Raw genomic sequence first — 20554 nt, 5'->3', positions numbered from 1 at the left:
TTGGAGGATAAAATTGATTCAGGAATTTGTCTGATAATTGTCTCCATGTTTTTTTGCTTGCTGTGGGTTGATTATTTAACCACCTCTTAGCTTGATCTTTTACAGCAAATGGAAACAGTAATAATCTGTAGACATCTTGATCCACTTCTTTATCACGTACTGTGTCAGCAATTTGTAAGAACTGTGCCAGAAACTCAGTAGGTTCTTCCTGTGGAAGACCGGAATACTGGTAATTTTGCTGCACCATGATAATGAGTTGAGGATTTAGCTCAAAACTGCTTGCTTTGATGGGAGGTATACAGATGCTACTCCCATATGCAGCTGTAATGGGGTTAGCATATGACCCCAGAGTCCTTCTGGACTGTTCATTTCCACTTATGTCCATGATGGAGAAAAAGAAATTGATATGAATTACAAATAAATTATATTTTTAATTTTTTTTATTTTATTTAACTAAAAGTAACCGAATAAAATAAAGCAAAAAATGAAAGATAAAATAAAAGTTTCGAAAATTAGAAGAAAATAAAATCAAAGCAAATTGATAACTAAATTAATTAATTAATTAAAAAGATTTTGAAATTAGCAATAAAAAAGATATGATTGAAAATTATTTTGAGAAAGAAATGATTGAGAAGATATGATTGCAATTTAAAAAAAAAGATATGATTGAAAAGATATGATTGAAGAAAAAAAGATTTGATTTTTGAAAAAGATTTGAAAAGATCAATTTTTGAAATTAGAATTTTGACTTGACTAAAAAAAAGATATGATTTTGAAAACCTTTGACTAATTTAATGCAAAATTTCGAAATTTATGAGTAAAATAAGGAAAATATATTTTTTGATTTTTTTGAATTTTAATGAGGAAAGAGAAAAACAACAATATTACACTAAACTTAGAAATTTTAGATCAAAACAAAGAGAATAAACAAGAAAATTTTGAATGTCAAGATGAACACCAAGAACACTTTGAAGATCAAAATGAACACCAAAAACAAATTTTTTGAAAAATTTTTAAGTAAATAAAAGCACAAGGGACACCAAACTTAAAATTTTTAGAAAATCAAACACAAATTTTCGAAAATTTAAAGGAAAACACAAAGAAGACACCAAACTTAAAATTTTCAAAAATCAAGAAAGAACTAAGAACATGCAAATTCGAAAAATTGAAAGAAAATAAAAGCACGCAATTGACACCAAACTTAAAATATGAAACTAAACTCAAATAAAAGACTCAAATTTAGTGACTCTAAACCAACAAAAATAAATTATTCCTAATCTAAGCAAAAAAAATAAACTGTCAGTTGTCCAAACTCGAACAATCCCCGGCAACAGCGCCAAAAACTTGGTGCACGAAATTACAATCACACTTTTGCAATTCCGCACAACTAACCAGCAAGTGCACTGGGCCGTCCAAGTAATACCTTACGTGAGTAAGGGTCGATCCTACGGAGATTGTCGGCTTGAAGCAAGCTATGGTTATCTTGTAATTCTTAGTCAGGATATCAGTAATGATTCTTAGTTTTAATTGTAAAAAGTAAAAGAACATGAAATAAATACTTGTTATGCAGTAATGGAGAATAGGTTGAGGTTTTGGAGATGCTCTGTCTTCTGAATCTCTTCTTCCCTACTGTCTTCTTCTTACACACGCAAGGCTCCATCCATAGCAAGCTGTATGTTGGTGGATCACCGTTGTCAATGCCTACCATCCGTCCTCTCAGTGAAAATGGTCCAAATGCGCTATCACCGCACGGCTAGTCATCTGTCGGTTCTCACTCGTATTGGTATAAGATCCATTGATCCTTTTGCATCTGTCACTACGCCCAGCATTCGTGAGTTTGAAGCTCGTCACAGTCATCCCTTCCCAGATCCTACTCAGAATACCATAGACAAGGTTTAGACTTTCTGGATCTCAGGAATGGCCGCTAATAATTCTAGCCTATACCACGAAGGTTCTAATCTTAGATTAGAAACCCAAGAGATATGAACTCAAGCTATTGCAGATAGAACGGAGGTGGTTGTCAGGCACGCGTTCGTAGGTGAGAATAATGATGAGTGTCATGGATCATCACATTCATCAGGTTGAAGTGCGAGTGAATATCTTAGAATAAAAACAAGCGTGATAGAATGGAAAACAGTAGTAATTGTATTAATCATCGAGACACAGCAGAGCTCCTCACCCCCAACCATGGAGTCTAGAGACTCATGTCGTAGAGAATACAATATGAAACGTGTGAAGTGTCATGAGATGTCTAAATACAATAGCAAAAGGTCCTATTTATAGAAAACTAGTAGCCTAGGGTTTACAGAATTGAGTAAATGATGCAGAATCCACTTCCGGGCCCACTTGGTGTGTGCTTGGGTTGAGCATTGAAGCTTTCACGTGTAGAGACTTTTCTTGGAGTTAAACGCCAGCTTTTGTGCCAGTTTGGGCGTTTAACTCCAGCTTTTATGCCAGTTCTGGCGTTTTGACGCCAGAATTTTTATGCTAACTTGGAACACCGGTTTGGGCCATCAAATCTCGATCAAAGTATAGACTATTATATATTGCGGGAAAGCCCAAGATGTCTACTTTACAATGCAATTGAGAGCACGCCAATTGCACTTCTACAGCTCCAAAAAATCCACTTTGAGTGCAGGGAGGTCAGAATCCAATAGCATCTGCAGTCCTTTTTCAACCTCTGAATCAGATTTTTGCTCAGGTCCCTCAATTTCAGCCAGAAAATACCTGAAATTACAGAAAAATACAAAAACTCATAGTAAAGTCCAGAAATGTGATTTTTATTTAAAAACTAATAAAAACAAATTAAAAACTAACTAAAATATACTAAAAATATACTAAAAACAATGCCAAAAAGCGTATAAATTATCCGCTCATCACTACTGCACTACCTTCTCTTTTATCGTCCTTATCAGACTTCTGTGATTCGAGGTTATTTTGAGGTTTTCAAAGTGATTTTTCTTCATGGCACTCTTCATTTCTTGTATACCCTTGATTGCTTGTGATCCCAACAATCCTTTCAAGTTCTTGCAGGTTTAGTCCTTGTCGCTTGTCCTTCTCTACGGTTTAGTACTCTTCTGAATAGACTCGAGGATTGTTTTAGAGTCACACATGACCGTTAGGCATAGCAAACGAAATGTTAGCCTCTTTAGAATGCTGTTCGTGGATGTGAGGAGTTGGATCGATAAGTGTGTAACGTTATGAGGAGTTGTGGGAGTTTTGTTCTTTGTGAAAGAGTTTGCGGGTGTTAGACTTGTGACCGGTTATGGTGTGGTAAAGTGATTGATAGAGCTGGGAAGTCGAAGCTTTGAGGTTTGTACGAGATTAGTGTGCGGAAGTTAAGAACGTCGTTTTAACCCCCATCCCGTTTTATCGCCTTCGATGCCTCGCTTTACTATCACATGTTTAAACCATGTCATCTTTTGCATTGAGCCTATCTTGTAACGCTTGCTTTGCAATCACACTCCTACCTTTGTATATTTATGCATACGACAATCCAAGTATTTGAAAACCGTATATATGCTTATATGTTGAGATATTTTTGCTTTTTCCTTAAATGTGTTCAAGAGTGAACTGTTATGAAATCTATTTCGTTTTGTATCAATTTTCGAGGACGAAAATTTTTATAAATTGGGTAGAATGTAACACCCAGAACTTTTCAAAAATCTTATTATGAGCTGATTTCAAATTTAATTATTATTAGAGATTTTATTTTCAGAAATTATTTCATTGAGGATAATTAAATCAAGTTTTGATAATTAAAATGAAGATTTTACTTAATTTCATAATTATTGAGTTATTTTCTATATTTAAATTATAGTGTTAGTAGTTATAAAATAATAAGAATTTTATATGATTTGGACTAAATAATTGATATTTTAAAATATTAATACTACTATTTTAGAAAATAAAGAAATTAATTATATTATCTCTAATTATTGGATTTGAACATTTTATGGAAAATAATCTGTGAAATTGATGAATAAATAGTATTTTTATACATTATTATTGTTGCATTAAAATTTATTTCTAATTACTACATTATCCCTAATTTTATTTGAAATTAAAAAATTACCTTTAAACCTAATTTTACCTAAACCCTAATTCTCAAATTGGGAAAACCCTAATCCCTTTCATCTCAGCAGCCGCACCCTACGCTGTTTCCCTTTCACCCTTTCACTCACAGACAACACCCAAACGCATAAATGGGGAAAGAAGGGAGAAGAGCGCGCCGGCCAGGGGGGAGGAGGGTGCTGCTGCCATAGTCGGTCGCATCTGCTGCCTCGCCGCCGCCGTCGTCGCATGCATCACCACCCATGGAGCCACGCCTTGCTGCCGGTCTACCATTGAACTGCCACACGCATTGTCACTGCAGAGAGAGGGAGCAACGCGATTGAAGAGAGGAGGAGGAAGGAGAACGTGCACCGTCGGAGCCCGCTTTGTCACCACCGTCGAGGTCTTCATCGTCGCCGCCACTGGAGGTTTGTGAACAGATGGGAAACACGCGAGGAAGGAAAAGCCTTCGCCATCACCGTTCTGTCTCAACCTGGCGTCGCCGTCGTGCCCTGACGCCATTAATGGAAGACGCCGCCGTCACCTGAGAAGAATCCGAAGAGTGACAGGGGCTCGCAGAGAGGACGCGACAGCTGATGAGCGGATAATTTATACGCTTTTTGGCATTGTTTTTAGTATGTTTTTAGTATATTTTAGTTAGTTTTTATTATGTTTTCATTAGTTTTTAAATAATAATCACATTTCTGGACTTTACTAGGAGTTTGTGTATTTTTCTGTGATTTCAGGTATTTTTTGGCTGAAATTGAGGGACCTGATCAAAAATCTGATTCAGAGGCTGAAAAAGGACTGCAGATGCTGTTGGATTCTGACCTCCCTGCACTTGAAGTGGTTTTCTGGAGCTACAAAAGCCCTATTGGCGCGCTCTCAATTGTGTTGGAAGGTAGACATCCTGGGCTTTTCAGCAATATATAATAGTCCATACTTTGCCCGAGATTTGATGGCCTAAACCGCCGTTCCAAGTAAGCATAGAAATTCTGGCGTCAAAATGCCAGAACTGGCATGAAAACTGGAGTTAAACGCCCAAACTGGCACAAAAGCTGGCGTTTAACTCCAAGAAAGGTCTCTACACATGAAAGCTTCAATGCTCAGCCCAACACATACCAAGTGGGCCCTGGAAGTGGAATTTTACACTAACTACTCTAGCTTACTCATTTTCTATAACCCTAGGTCACCAGTTTTATTATAAAAGCTACTTTTAGTGATTCATCTTGTACCTCATGACACTTTACACGTTTCATACTGTATTTCTGATGGCATGAGTCTCTAAACCCCATGGTTGGGGTTGAGGAGCTCTGCTGTGTCTCGATGAATTAATGCAATTACTACTGTTTTCCATTCTATCACGCTTGTTTCTATTCTAAGATATTCACTCGCACTTCAACCTGATGAATGTGATGATCCGTGAAACTCATCATTATTCTCACCTATAAACGCATGCCTGACAACCACCTCCGTTCTACCTGCAATAGTTTGAGTGCATATCTCTTGGGTTTCTAATCTAAGATTAGAACCTTCGTGGTATAGGCTAGAATTATTGGCGGCCATTCCTGAGATCCGGAAAGTCTAAATCTTGTCTGTGGTATTCCGAGTAGGATCTGGAAAGGGATGACTGTGACGAGCTTCAAACTCACGAGTGCTGGGCGTAGTGACAGACGCAAAAGGATCAATGGATCCTATTCCAGCATGAGTGAGAACCGACAGATGATTAGTCGTGCCGTGACAGCGCATTTGGACCATTTTCACTGAGAGGACGGATGGTAGCCATTGACAATGGTGATCCACCAACATACAGCTTGCCATGGAAGGAGCCTTGCGTGTGTGAAGAAGAAGACTATGGGAAAGCAGAGATTCAGAAGACAGAGCATCTCCAAAACCTCAATCTGTTCTCTATTACTGCTTAACAAGTATTTATTTCATGTTCTTTTACTTTTTACAACTAAATCTGAGAATTATTGATATCCTGACTAAGAGTTACAAGATAGCCATAGCTTGCTTCAAGCCGACAATCTCCGTGGGATCGACCCTTACTCACGTAAGGTATTACTTGGACAACCCAGTGCACTTGCTGGTTAGTTGTGCGGAGTTGCAAAAGTTTGATTGTAATTTCGTGCACCAAGTTTTAGGCGCCGTTGCCGGGGATTGTTCGAGTTTGGACAACTGACGGTTTATCTTGTTGCTTAGATTAGGAATAATTTATGTTTGTTGGTTTAGAGTCACTAAATTTGAGTCTTTTATTCGAGTTTAGTTTCATATTTTATGTTTGGTGTCAATTGCATGCTTTTATTTTCTTTCAATTTTTCAAATTTGCATGTTCTTAGTTCTTTCTTGATCTTTAAAAATTCTAAGTTTGGTGTCTCCTTGTGTTTTCCTTTAAATTTTTGAAAATTTGTGTTTGATTTTCTAAAAATTTTAAGTTTGGTGTCCCTTGTGCTTTTATTTACTTAAAAGTTTTTCAAAAATTTGTTCTTGGTGTTCATCTTGATCTTCATAGTGTTCTTGGTATTCATCTTGACATTCAAAGTTTTCTTGTTTGTTCTCTTTGTTTTGATCTAAAATTTCTAAGTTTAGTGTCATTTTGTTGTTTTTCTCTTTCCTCATTAAAATTCAAAAATTAAAAAAATATCTTTTCCTTATTTTACTCATAAATTTCGAAATTTTGCATTAAATTAGTCAAGGATTTTCAAAATCTTATTTTTTTTAGTCAAGTCAAAATTCTAATTTCAAAAATTGATCTTTCCAAATCTTTTCCAAAAATCAAATCTTTTTAATTTCTTCAATCATATTTTTTTTATAATTTGCAATCATATCTTCTCAATCATACCTTTTTCAAAATAATTTTCAATCATATCTTTTTTATTGCTAATTTCAAAATCTTTTTCAAAAAATCACTTAACTACTTTTCTCTTTCATATTTCGAAATTGACTAAGCATTTTCTTCAAAATCTTTTTAATTAATTAATTAATTTAGTTTTCAATTTGCTTTTATTTTCTTCTAATCTTCGAAAGTTTTATTTTATCTGCTATTTATTTTGTTTTATTTTTTTTGGTTACTTTTAAATGAAATAAAAAAATTTAAAAATATAATTTAATTGCAATCCACATCATCTCCCTTTCTCCATCATGGACCTAAGTGGAAATGAGCAGTCCAGAAGGACTCTGGGGTCATATGCTAACCCTATTACAGCTGCATATGGGAGTAGCATCTGTATACCTCCCATCAAAGCAAGCAATTTTGAGCTAAATCCTCAGCTCATTATCATGGTGCAGCAAAATTGCCAGTATTCCGGTCTTCCACAGGAAGAACCTACTGAGTTTCTGGCACAGTTCTTACAAATTGCTGACACAGTACGTGATAAAGAAGTGGATCAGGATATCTACAGATTATTACTGTTTCCATTTGCTGTAAAAGATCAAGCTAAGAGGTGGTTAAATAACCAACCCACAGCAAGCATAAAAATATGGAGACAGTTATCAGACAAATTTCTGAATCAATTTTACCCTCCAAAAAGGATGACACAGCTAAGGCTGAACATCCAAGGCTTTAAACAAGAGGATCATGAATTCCTTTATAATGCCTGGGAGAGGTACAGAGGATGCTAAGGAAATGCCCCTCTGAAATATTTTCAGAGTGGGTACAGTTTGACATATTATACTATGGGCTTACAGAAAAAGCTCAGATGTCTTTAGACCACTCAGCTGGTGGATCTATACACATGAGGAAGACGATTGAAGAGGCTTAAGAACTTATAGATACGGTTGCTAGAAATCAACATTTGTACTCTAGCAGTGAGCCCTCCATAAAGGAAAAAGCTAGGGCAGTAACAACTGACCCTAATCCTCAAGAATAGATTATAGAGCTTAATCAACAATTACTCCTTATGACAAAATAATTAGCAGAATTTAAAGAGATGCTCCAAGACACTAAAAATGCTAACAATAATATGGAAGCACAATTGACTCAGACAAGACAGTAGCTCTCTAAACAGATAACAGAAGAATGCCAAGCTATTCAACTAAGGAGCAGAAAGACATTAAATAAATCAGCTCAAAGTAGCAGAAAGCCAAGAAAGGAAGAACTGACAGAGGATGACCAAACCACTGGCCAAAATCCCTCTGAGGACAGCAAGAGCCCAGAGAGGAATAATTCTGGCATTCAAACGCCAGAAAAGGGTGAAAACTTGGCGTCAAACGCCCAGTGGATGCCAACTTCTGGCGTTCAAACGCCAGAAAAGGGAGAAAAGTTGGCGTTGAACGCCATTCCTTGCCCAGTTTTGGCGTTCAAATGCCAGAAAAGGGTGGGAAGCTGGTGTTAAACGCCCATCCAGCACCCAATTCTGGCATTCAAACGTCAATGAGGGATCAGACACCTGCAAGTGCTGATAGTAACCCCTCTAAGAAGGCTTCTCCAACCACCTCTGTAGGGAATAAACCTGCAGTAACTAAGGTTGAAGAATATAAAGCCAAGATGCCTTATCCTCAGAAACTCTGCCAAGCGGAACAAGATAAACAATTTGCCCGCTTTGCAGACTATCTCAGGACTCTTGAGATAAAGATCCCGTTTACAGAGGCACTTGAGCAAATACCCTCTTATGCTAAGTTCATGAAAGAGATCTTAAGTCATAAGAAGGATTGGAGAGAAACTGAAAAGGTGTTTCTCACTGAAGAATGCAGTGCAGTCATTCTGAAAAGCTTACCAGAGAAGCTTCAAGATCCAGGAAGCTTTATGATACCGTGCACATTAGACGGTACTTGTACCAAGACAGCTCTATGTGACCTTGGGGAAAGTATCAATCTAATACCTGCATCCACTATCAGAAAACTTGGCTTGACTGAAGAAGTCAAACCAACCTGGATATGTCTTCAACTTGCTGATGGCTCCATTAAATATCCATCAGGCATAATTTAGGACATGATTATCAAGGTTGGGCCATTTGCCTTTCCCACTGACTTTGTAGTGCTGGAAATGGAGGAGCACAAGAGTGCAACTCTCATTCTAGGAAGACCTTTCCTAACAACTGGACGAACTCTTATTGATGTACAAAAAGGGGAAGTGACCCTGAGAGTCAATGAAGATGAGTTCAAGTTAAATGCTGTCAAAGCTATACAGCATCCAGACACATCAAATGACTGCATAAGCACTGATATTATTGGCTCTTTGGTGGAAGAGATCAATATGACTAAAAGTCTTGAATCAGAGCTAGAGGACATCTTTAAAGATGTTCAGCCTGATCTGGAGGAATCAGAGGAAATAAAAGAACCTCTGAAAATTCCTCAGGAAGAGGAGAAACCTCCTAAACCCGAGTTCAAACCACTACCACCATCCCTGAAATATGTATTTCTGGGAGAGGGTGACACTTTTCCAGTGATCGTAAGCTCTGCTTTAAATCCACAGGAAGAGAAAGCACTAATTCAAGTGCTAAGGACACACAAGACAGCTCTTGGGTGGTCCATAAGTGATCTTAAGGGCATTAGCCCAGCAAGATGCATGCACAAGATTCTATTGGAGGATGATGCTAAGCCAGTGGTACAACCACAGAGGTGGCTAAATCCAGCCATGCAGGAGGTGGTGCAGAAAGAGGTCACTAAGTTACTAGAGGCTGGAATTATTTATCCTATTTCTGATAGCCCCTGGGTAAGCCCTGTCCAAGTTGTACCCAAAAAGGGAGGCATGACAGTGGTTCATATTGAAAAGAATGAACTGGTTCCTACAAGAACAGTTACAGGGTAGCGTATGTGTATTGACTACAGAAGGCTCAATACAGCCACCAGAAAGGATCATTTTCCTTTACCATTCATAGACCAAATGCTAGAGAGACTAGCAGGTCATAACTATTACTACTTTTTGGATGGCTGTTCAGGCTACAACCAAATTGCAGTAGATCCTCAGGATCAAGAGAAAATAGCATTCACATGTCCATCTGGAGTATTTGCATACAGAAGGATGCGTTTTGGTTTGTGCAATGCACTGGCAACCTTTCAGAGATGCATGCTCTCTATTTTCTCTGATATGGTGGAAAATTTCTGGAAGTCTTCATGGATGACTTCTCAGTATTTGGAGACTCATTCAGCTCCTGTCTTGATCATCTATCACTTGTTCTGAAAAGGTGCCAAGAGACTAACCTGGTTTTAAACTAGGAAAAATGTCACTTTATGGTGACTGAAGAAATTGTTCTTGGGCATAAAATTTCGAACAAAGGAATAGAGGTAGATCAAGCTAAGGTAGAGGTAATTGAAAAATTACCACCACCTGCCAATGTAAAGGCAATCAGAAGCTTTCTAGGACATGCTGGATTCTACAGGAGGTTTATAAAGGATTTTTCAAAAATTGCAAAACCTCTGAGCAATCAACTAGCTACTGATACGCCATTTGTGTTTGACACAGAGTGCCTATAGGCGTTTGAAACCCTAAAAGCTAAGCTGGTCACAGCACCAGTCATCTCTGCACTAGATTGGACATTACCATTCGAACTAATATGTGATGCCAGTGACCATGCCATTGGTGCGGTGTTGGGACAGAGGCATAACAAGCTTCTGCACGTCATTTACTATGCTAGCCGTGTTTTAAATGATGCACAGAAGAATTACACAACCACAGAAAAAGAGTTACTTGCAGTGGTTTATGCCATTGACAAGTTTAGATCCTATTTAGTAGGTTCAAAAGTGATTGTGTATATTGACCATGCTGCTCTTAAATACCTACTCACAAAGCAGGATTCAAAACCTAGGCTGATAAGATGGGTGTTACTTCTGCAAGAGTTTGATATAGAAATAAGAGACAGAAAAGGGACAGAGAACCAGGTAGCTAATCACCTGTCCCAGATAGAACCAGTAGCAGGGGCATCCCTCCCTCCTACTGAGATCTCTGAAACCTTTCCGGATGAGCAACTCTTTGACATTCAGGAAGCACCATGGTTTGCAGACATTGTGAATTATAAAGCTCTGAGGTTCATACCCAAAGAGTACAGCAGAGTACAAACGAAAAAACTAATTTCTGATGCAAAGTACTACTTATGGGATGAACCATATCTCTTTAAGAGATGTGCAGATGGAATGATCCGCAGATGCATACCCAGAGAAGAGGCACAGAAGATCCTATGGCACTGCCATGGATCACAGTATGGAGGACATTTCGGAGGTGAGCGAACAGCCACTAAGGTCCTCTAATGTGGCTTCTATTGGCCTACTCTCTATAGAGATGCCCGAGAGTTTGTGCATAACTGTGATAGTTGCCAAAGAGCTGGTAACTTGCCTCATGGTTATGCTATGCCTCAACAAGAGATCTTAGAGATTGAGTTGTTTGATGTATGGGGTATTGAATTCATGGGTCCCTTCCCACCATCATACTCAAACACTTACATTCTGGTGGCAGTAGACTATGCATCTAAATGGGTAGAAGCTATTGCCACACCCACTAATGATACTAAGACCATACTGAAATTCCTCCAGAAATATATCTTCAACGGATTTGGCGTCCCCAGAGTACTAATCAGTGACGGGGGCACTCATTTCTGCAATAAACATCTTTACTCTGCTATGATCCGATATAGAATTAGCCACAAAGTAGCAACTCCATATCATCCACAGACAAATGGGAAGGCTGAAGTCTCTAATAAAGAACTAAAAAGAATCCTGGAACGGACTGTAATTGCCCGTAGAAAGGATTGGGCAAAAAGCTTGGATGATGCTCTGTGGGCATACAGAACAGCATTCAAGACTCCTATAGGAACCTCTCCATACCAGCTTGTGTATGGTAAGGCCTGTCATCTGCCCGTGGAACTGGAACATAAAGCCTACTGGGCAACCAGATTCCTAAACCTGGATGCTAAGTTAGCTGGAGAGAAAAGATTGCTCCAGCTGAATGAGCTAGAGGAATTCAGACTCAATGCCTTTGAAAATGCAAAAATTTATAAGGAGAAAGCAAAAAGGTGGCATGACAAGAAACTGTCATCTAGAGTCTTTGAACCAGGACAGAAGGTTCTGTTGTTTAACTCTAGGCTCAGATTATTCCCCGGGAAATTGAAATCCCGGTGGAGGGGACCATATGTGATTACAAGTGTGTCACCATATGGATATGTTGAGCTTTAGGATATTGACTCTGACAAAAAGTTCATTGTTAATAGACAGAGAATCAAACATTATCTTGAAAGCAATTTTGAGCAAGAATGCTCAAAACTGAGGCTTGAATAAAGCTCAGTCAAGGTCCAGCTAAAGACAACAAAGAAGCGCTTGCTGGGAGGCAACCCAGCCATTAGCAGGTTATTTGTTTTACTTAATACTTAGAGAAGTTTAATATAAATTCTCTTCAAGATTAATCATCAAAATTGAAGGAATTCACAGAGTTACAGAAAGATTCAGCGCAAAAAGCAGAGAAAAGGAGCTCACTGGCAAGAAAACGCCAGTAAGGAGCATTTTGGGCGTTTAACGCCAGTAAAGGTACCATTCTGGGCGTTAAACGCCAGAATGGGTACCATTCTGGGCGTTTAACGCCAGAATTGCAGCATCCTGGGTGTCCAAAAAAATGCCCAGTAACAAAGGATTTCTGGCGTTTAACGCCAGCTAGGGTTCCTGGCTGGGCGTTAAACGCCCACAATGGCCAACTTATGGGTGTTAAACTCCAGAATGGATACCATTCTGGGCATTTAACGCCAGAAAGACAGGGGGAGAGGATTTTGTTTTCCACTTCAAAATTTTTCAAATTTTCATGTTTTGACTCATAATTTACTGCATAAACATTTTTCAAACTTTCATCATTCACCCTCAATTTTCAAAAATTCAACAATTTTCTAAATCTCTTTTCAAATTACCTTTAAATCTTTCCCAAATCTTCTTCAAAAACTCAAGTATCTTTTCAATTTCTTTCCAAATCTTTTCAAACTCATCATATCATCTCTTATTTCTTAGATGCATAAACAAATTTTCAGATTTAACCTCTTTATATCTTTTTCAATTAAAAATTTCATCTTTTTCATATCATGATTCTATTTTCTTCCACCAATCATATCTTTATGACATATCTTTTTCAAAATTTTCGAAATCCCTCCCCTCCACTTATAAATACACATTCGGCCATCCCCTCCTCTCCACCATTCGAATTTGAATCTCCTCCTCTCTCTCCCCTTTCCTTTCTTTTGCTTGAGGGCAAACAAACCTCTAAGTTTGGTGTGTTTTTCCGTGATCACTGAGCTAAGACTCATCAAGATCATGGCTCCTAAGGGAAAACAAACCAATTCAAGAGGCAAGAAAGAGAATACTCCAAAGAGTCTTTGGAATCAAGAGAGGTTCTTCACCAAAGAACCTGCAGACTATTACCATAAAATAATGGGGTCTAAGATCAATGATCCTGGAAGTTAAATTCAATCTGAAAGAAGACAAATATCTGGAGATCCAAGAGCAAATTCGAAATAGAGAATGGGAAATTCTAGCTAATCCTGAAACAAAGGTTGGAAGAAATATGGTTCAGGAATTCTATTCAAATCTGTGGCTGACAGATAAGCAGAGAATAACTGGAACCGCCTTTTATACCTACTGAACCATGGTCAGAGGGAGGATTATTTACTTCCATCTGGACAAAATAAGAGAGGTTGTCAAACTGCCTCAACTACAAGATGATCCAGAATCCTTTAATAGGAGAATGGTAAGAGAGGATAAAGGGTTGGACCAAGTTCTAGAGGACATATGTCTCCCTGGAACTAAGTGGATAACCAATTCAAAAGGTGTCCTAAACCAACTCAAGAGAGGAGATCTCAAACCAGTTGCAAGAGGCTGGTTGGACTTCATTGGGCGCTCCATACTACCCACTAGCAACCGCTCTGAGGTCACTGTCAAAAGAGCAGTGATGATTCATTGTATTATGCTGGGAAACGAAGTGGAGATTCATCATCTAATTTCTTGTGAGATTTACACAATTGCAAACAAGAACTCCACTGAAGCCAAAATGGCATACCCAAGCTTAATTTCTCTGCTATGTAAAGATGCTGGGGTGAGGATGGGAGTAGATGAATTCATTCCAATCGAACACCCAATCACCAAGAAGTCAATGGAAGGACAACAAGTGCAAGACAACTCCATCAAAGAGAGGGCACAGGAGTTCCTCCCAGAAATCCCTGAAATTGACTACTGGACCCGCCTAGAAGCATCTGTCACTAAGCTGCAAGAAGCTGTGGATCAACTTAAGGAAGAACAGCAGAATCAAAACTGCATGCTCTGCAAGCTGCTGAAGGAACAGGAGAAGCAGAGGCGTGAGCTACAGGAGCTGAAGCGCCAGAAGCTCTCCCTTGAAGGACCAAACACCCCACAGACTGAAGGAGCATCCACTACTCAAAATCAAGGTTGTTGAGCCCTAACTCTGTGATAACCTCTATTATTAGGAATCTATTCTAAGAGTCATTTATTTTTCTGTTTTTAATTTTTTTCTTCTATTATTATTGGTTTGCTCTTATATTTATTTTTGAGTCTTATTTTCCTTCCATGATTAATAAAATTTAAAGTTTATGTCTTAAAGCTATGAATCCATCACCTTTCTTAAATAAAAAGTGTTTTTAATTGCAAAAGAATAAAAAGTACATGAATTTCAAATTTTAAAACAGATTAATTATTTTGATGTGGTGGCAATACTTTTGTTTTTCTGAATGAATGCTTGAATAGTGCATATTTTTTAATTTGTTGTCCTTGAATGTTAAAATTGTTTGGTCTTGAAAGAATAATGGAAAAAGGAGAAATGTTATTGATAATCTGAAAAATCATATAATTGATTCTTGAAGCAAGAAAAAGCAGTGAAAAGCTTGTGAAAAAAAATAAGAAAAAGAGAAAGAAAAAGAAAAAGCAAGCAGAAAAAGCCAATAGCCCTTTAAACCAAAAGGCAAGGGAAAAATAAAAAGGATCCAAGGCTTTGAGCATCAGTGGATAGGAGGGCCTAAAGGAATAAAATCCTGGCCTAAGCAACTAAACCAAGCTGTCCCTAACCATGTGCTTGTGGCATGAAGGTGTCAAGTAAAAACTTGAGGCTGAGCGGTTAAAGTCGTGGTCCAAAGGAAAAAGAGTGTGCTTAAGAGCTCTGGACACCTCTAATTGGGGACTTTAGCAAAGTTGAGTCACAATCTGAAAAGGTTCACCCAGTTATGGGTCTATGGGATTTATGTATCTGGTGGTAATACTAGAAAACAAAATGCTTAGGGTCACGGCCAAGACTCATAAAGTAACTGTGTTCAAGAATCAACATACTGTACTAGGAGAATCAATAATACTATCTGAATTCTGAGTTCCTATAGATGCCAATTATTCTGAACTTCAAAGGAAAAAGTGAGATGCCAAAACTGTTCAGAAGCAAAAAGCTAATAGCCCCGCTCATCTAATTAAGACTGATCTTCATAGATTTTTTGGAATTCATTGTATATTCTCTTCTTTTTATCCTATTTGATTTTTAGTTGCTTGGGGACAAGTAACAATTTAAGTTTGGTGTTGTGATGAGCGGATAATTTATACGCTTTTTGGCATTGTTTTTAGTATGTTTTTAGTATATTTTAGTTAGTTTTTATTATTTTTTGATTAGTTTTTAAATAAAAATCACATTTCTAGAATTTACTATGATTTTTTGTGTTTTTCTGTGATTTTAGGTATTTTCTAGCTGAAATTGAGGGATCTGAGCAAAAATCTGATTCAGAGGCTGAAAAAGGACTGCAGATGCTGTTGGATTCCAACCTCCCTGCACTCGAAGTGGATTTTCTAGAGCTACAGAAGCTCAATTGGTGCGCTCTTAATTGCATTGGAAAGTAGACATCCTGGGCTTTCCAGCAATATATAATAGTCCATACTTTTCTCAAGATTTGGTGGCCCAAACCGGCGTTCCAAATCAGCATAGAAATTCTGGCATCAAAACACCAGAACTGGCATGAAAGCTGGAGTTAAACGCCCAAACTGGCACAAAAGCTGGTTTAACTCCAAGAAAGGTCTCTACACGTGAAAGCTTCAATGTTCAGCCCAAGCACACACCAAGTGGGCCCCGAAAGTGGAATTTTACACTAACTACTCTAGCTTACTCATTTTCTGTAACCCTAGGTCACCAGTTTTATTATAAAAGCTACTTTTAGTGATTCATCTTGTACCTCATGACACTTTACACGTTTCATACTGTATTTCTGACGGCATGAGTCTCTAAACCCCATGGTTGGGGGAGAGGAGTTCTGCTATGTCTCGATGAATTAATGCAATTACTACTGTTTTCCATTCTCTCACGCTTGTTTCTATTCTAAAATATTCACTCGCACTTCAACCTGATGAATGTGATGATCCGTGACACTCATCATTATTCTTACCTATGAACGCGTGCCTGACAACCACCTCCATTCTACATGCAATAGCTTGAGTGCATATCTCTTGGGTTTCTAATCTAAGATTAGAACTTTCGTGGTATAGGCTAGAATTATTGGCGGCCATTCCTGAGATTCGGAAAGTCTAAACCTTCTCCATTACTGCTTAACAAGTATTTATTTCATGTTCTTTTACTTTTTACAACTAAATTTGAGAATTATTGATATCCTGACTAAGAGTTACAAGATAGCCATAGCTTGCTTCAAGCCGACAATCTCCGTGGGATCAACCCTTACTCACGTAAGGTATTACTTGGACGACCCAGTGCACTTGCTGGTTAGTTGTGCGGAGTTGCAAAAGTGTGATTGTAATTTCGTGCACCAACAGCCAGAAAGAAAAGCGGCGTTGCTGCTATCGCTGCTGTCACCGTGGTGGTCACCGACGCTAGGGCTCGCCCGTACCACCATCTGAGCTCACAGTTGCTGATGATGGTAAGCCAAACCGCTGTCAGAAAAGGGTTCAGGCCGCCGCTGCTGCTTGCATTTTGAGCTACTATACCGCTTCTACCATCGCAGAATGCCGCTGCATCACCAGAAAACCACTGCCGGTAAGGGTCTTGTTATTATCTTTGGTCCTTTTTGAATTCTGGAAATACTGTAGTCACTAAATGTTGCTGCAGCCGCCGCCTGGGTCGCGTGGAGGGAGGAAGAGCCACTGGGTGTCACCGCACCTTGCCTCCACCGCCTCTGTCGCCAAAAACAGCTGCCGAGTCCTTTGTATTGGTAAGCATTTCTGAGTTGAAAAGCCTTTTTTGCTGCTCTGTAAACTTATGCTGAGGCGTTGCGGCATTGTCCGTCATAGGGTTGTGTATTCGTGCTTGCATTCTGTGCTCGGAGTTTGTAGCTGCCTCGTTTTGTCATTTAAGTAGGTATTTATGTTTCGAAAATCCCCGCGTTAGTGTTCTGTACGTGTATTAAAGCCTTTACGATATTAATGTTCTTAGGATTTAGTAAACGATGTTGCTTGTTGTGATTTAGAGCTGTTTATGCTGCTGCGAAAGTGTGTGGGTCTGTGCTTTGAAGCTGCCGTTGATTTTGGGTCGAGACAAAAGGCTTTTGACAAACCACTATTTTATGGTTTATCTTGTGTTCAATTAAGTGGTTTTTATCAAGCCTTTGCACACTTATTCATACAATTTGCATGAGTTTACAATTCCTTCCCAATTTTGTTCTATGGTTTAAAACTTGCTTCCTAAGCCTCTAAATTGTGTATTTTAATTCTCCTTTATACCATTCGATTCTGTGATCTGTGTGCTAAGTGTTTTCAGGCTATATAGGACAGGAATGGCTTAGAGAATGGAGAGGAAGCTTGCGAAAATGGAAGGAGCACAAGAAATAAAGGAGATAACCAGCAAGGAGCGACGCGCACGCATGGCTCACACGTGCTGGTGCACGAAATTGTGATAACACTTTTCACAACTCCGCACAACTAACCAGCAAGTGCACTGGGTCGTCCAAGTAATACCTTACGTAAGTAAGGGTCGATCCCACGGAGATTACCGGCTTGAAGCAAGCTATGGTTATCTTGTAAATCTTAGTCAGGATATTAATGATAAAAATGGTTTTGTTTATAAAAAGTAAATAACATGAAATAAATGGTACTTGTAATTCAGTAATGAGAAACAGGCTGAGGTTCCGGAGATGCTTTGTCGTCTGAATTTCTGCTTTCCTACTGTCTTCTTCTCCAAACACGCATGGCTTCCTTCAATGGCAAGCTTTATGATCCTCTCGGATGAAAAATACCAGGTACGATCTCTACGCGGCTAATCAACTGTCGGATTTCTCGTCTCGGATGAAAAATACCATGTACAGCTACCGCACGGCTAATCATCTGTCGGTTCCCACTAGCGTCGGGATAGGACCCTTGTCCTTTTGCACACTGTCACTGCGCCCAACATTCGCAGGTTTGAAGCTCGTCACAGTCATCCCTTCCCAGATCCTTCTCGGAATACCACAGACAAGCTTTAGACTTTCCGGATCACAGAAATGCTGCCAATTGGTTTTAGCCTATACCACGAAGGTTCTGATCTCACAGACTCGGTCCGTGAATCGGAGACCCAAAAGATACGCACTCAAGCTGTCGCCCAATGACTACGTTGAGCTCAGATAGAATGGGAGTGGTTGTCAGGTACGCGTTCATAGAATTGAGGATAATGATTAGTGTCACGAATCATCATCTTCTCCAGATTGAAGTACGAATGAATATCTTAGAATAGAATCAAGCGTGATTGAATAGAAAATAGTAGTAATTGTATTAATCCATTGAAACACAGCAAATCTTCTCACCCCACCAATGGGGTTTAGAGACTGATGCCGTCAAAGATACAATATGGAATGTAAAAAATGTCATGAGTTGCTAAATGAATCTCTAAAAGTAGTTTTTATACTAAACTAGTAACTTAGGGTTACAGAAAATGAGTAACTAGGTGTAGATAGTGCAGAATTCCACTTTTCGGGGCCCACTTGGTGAGTGTTTGGGTTGAGCTTTCAAGCTTCCACGTGCATATGCCTCATATTGGAGTTAAACGCCAACCTGGGAGCCAAAATGGGCGTTTAACGCCGAAAAGTATGCCAGTTCTTGCGTTTTACGCTAGAAAGTTTTTGGCTGGCTTTTAACGCCAGTTTGGGCCATCAAAACTCGGGCAAATTATGAACTATTATATATTGCTGGAAACCCCAAGATGTCTACTTTCCAACGCAATTGAGAGCGCGCCGATTGGGCTTCTGTAGCTCCAGAAAATCCATTTTGAGTGCAAGAGGGTTATAATCCAACAGCATCTACAGTCCTTTCTCAGCCTCTGAATCAGATTTTTGCTCATCTCCCTCAATTTCAGCCAGAAAATACCTGAAATTACAAAAAAACACACAAACTCATAGTAAAGCCCAGAAATGTGATTTTTGAATAAAAACTAATAAAAATATAATAAAAAGTAACTAAAATATACTAAAAACTACCTAAAAACAATGCCAAAAAGGGTATAAATTATCCGCTCATCACAACACCAAACTTAAATTGTTGCTTGTCCCCAAGCAACTAAAAACAAAATAGGATAAAAAGAAGAGAATATACAATAAATTCCAAAAACATCAATGAATATTAGCTTCAATTAGATGAGTGGGACTAGTCGCTTTTTGCGTCTGAACAGTTTTGGCATCTCACTTTATCCTTTGAAGTTCAGAATGATTGGCATCCATAGGAACTCAGAATTCAGATAGTGTTATTGATTCTCCTAGTTCAGTATGTTGATTCTTGAACACATCTACTTTATGAGTCTTGGCCGTCACCCTAAGCATTTTGTTTTCCAGTATTACCACCGGATACATAAATGCCACAGACACATAACTAGGTGAACCTTTTGAGATTGTGACTCAGCTTTGTTAGAGTTCCCAGTTAGAGGTGCCCAGAGCTCTTAAGCACACTCTTTTTGCTTTGGACCACGACTTTAACCGCTCAGTCTCAAGTTTTTCACTTGACACCTTCACGCCACAAGCACATGGTTAGGGACAGCTTGGTTTAGCCACTTAGGCCAGGATTTTATTCCTTTGGGCCCTCCTATCCATTAATGCTCAAAGCCTTGGATCCTTTTTACCCTTGCCTTTTGGTATAAAGGGTTATTGGCTTTTTCTGCTTGCTTTTTCTTTTTCTTTTTTTTTTTTACTTTTTTTCGCCATTTTTTCCGCAAGCTTTTGTTTTTCACTGCTTTTTCTTGCTTCAAGAATCAATTTTATAATTTTTCAGATTATCAATAACATTTCTCTTTTTTCATTATTCTTTCAAGGGCCAACAATCTTAACATTCATAAACTTCACTATAAAAAATATGCACTGTTCAAGTATTCATTCAGAAAATAAAAAGTATTGCCACCACATCAAAATAATTAAACTATTTTCAAGATAGAATTCAAAATTCATGTGCTTCTTTTTCTTTTTCAGAAAACATTTTTCAATTAAGGCAAAAGATTCATGGAACATTCATAGCTTTAAGACATAGATACTAAACACTAATGATCATATAACGAAGACACAAACATAGACAAAATATAAAGCATATAAATCGAGAAAAACAGAAAAATAAGAACAAGGAAATTAAAGAATGGGTCCACCTTAGTGATGGC

This window comes from Arachis ipaensis, chromosome B9 (assembly GCF_059453495.1).
Source record: "Arachis ipaensis isolate K30076 ecotype BB chromosome B9, ASM5945349v1, whole genome shotgun sequence".
NCBI classification, from domain to species: domain Eukaryota; kingdom Viridiplantae; phylum Streptophyta; class Magnoliopsida; order Fabales; family Fabaceae; genus Arachis; species Arachis ipaensis.
The sequence above is the reverse complement of the archived record's forward strand: the minus strand, read 5'-3'. Positions refer to the sequence as shown.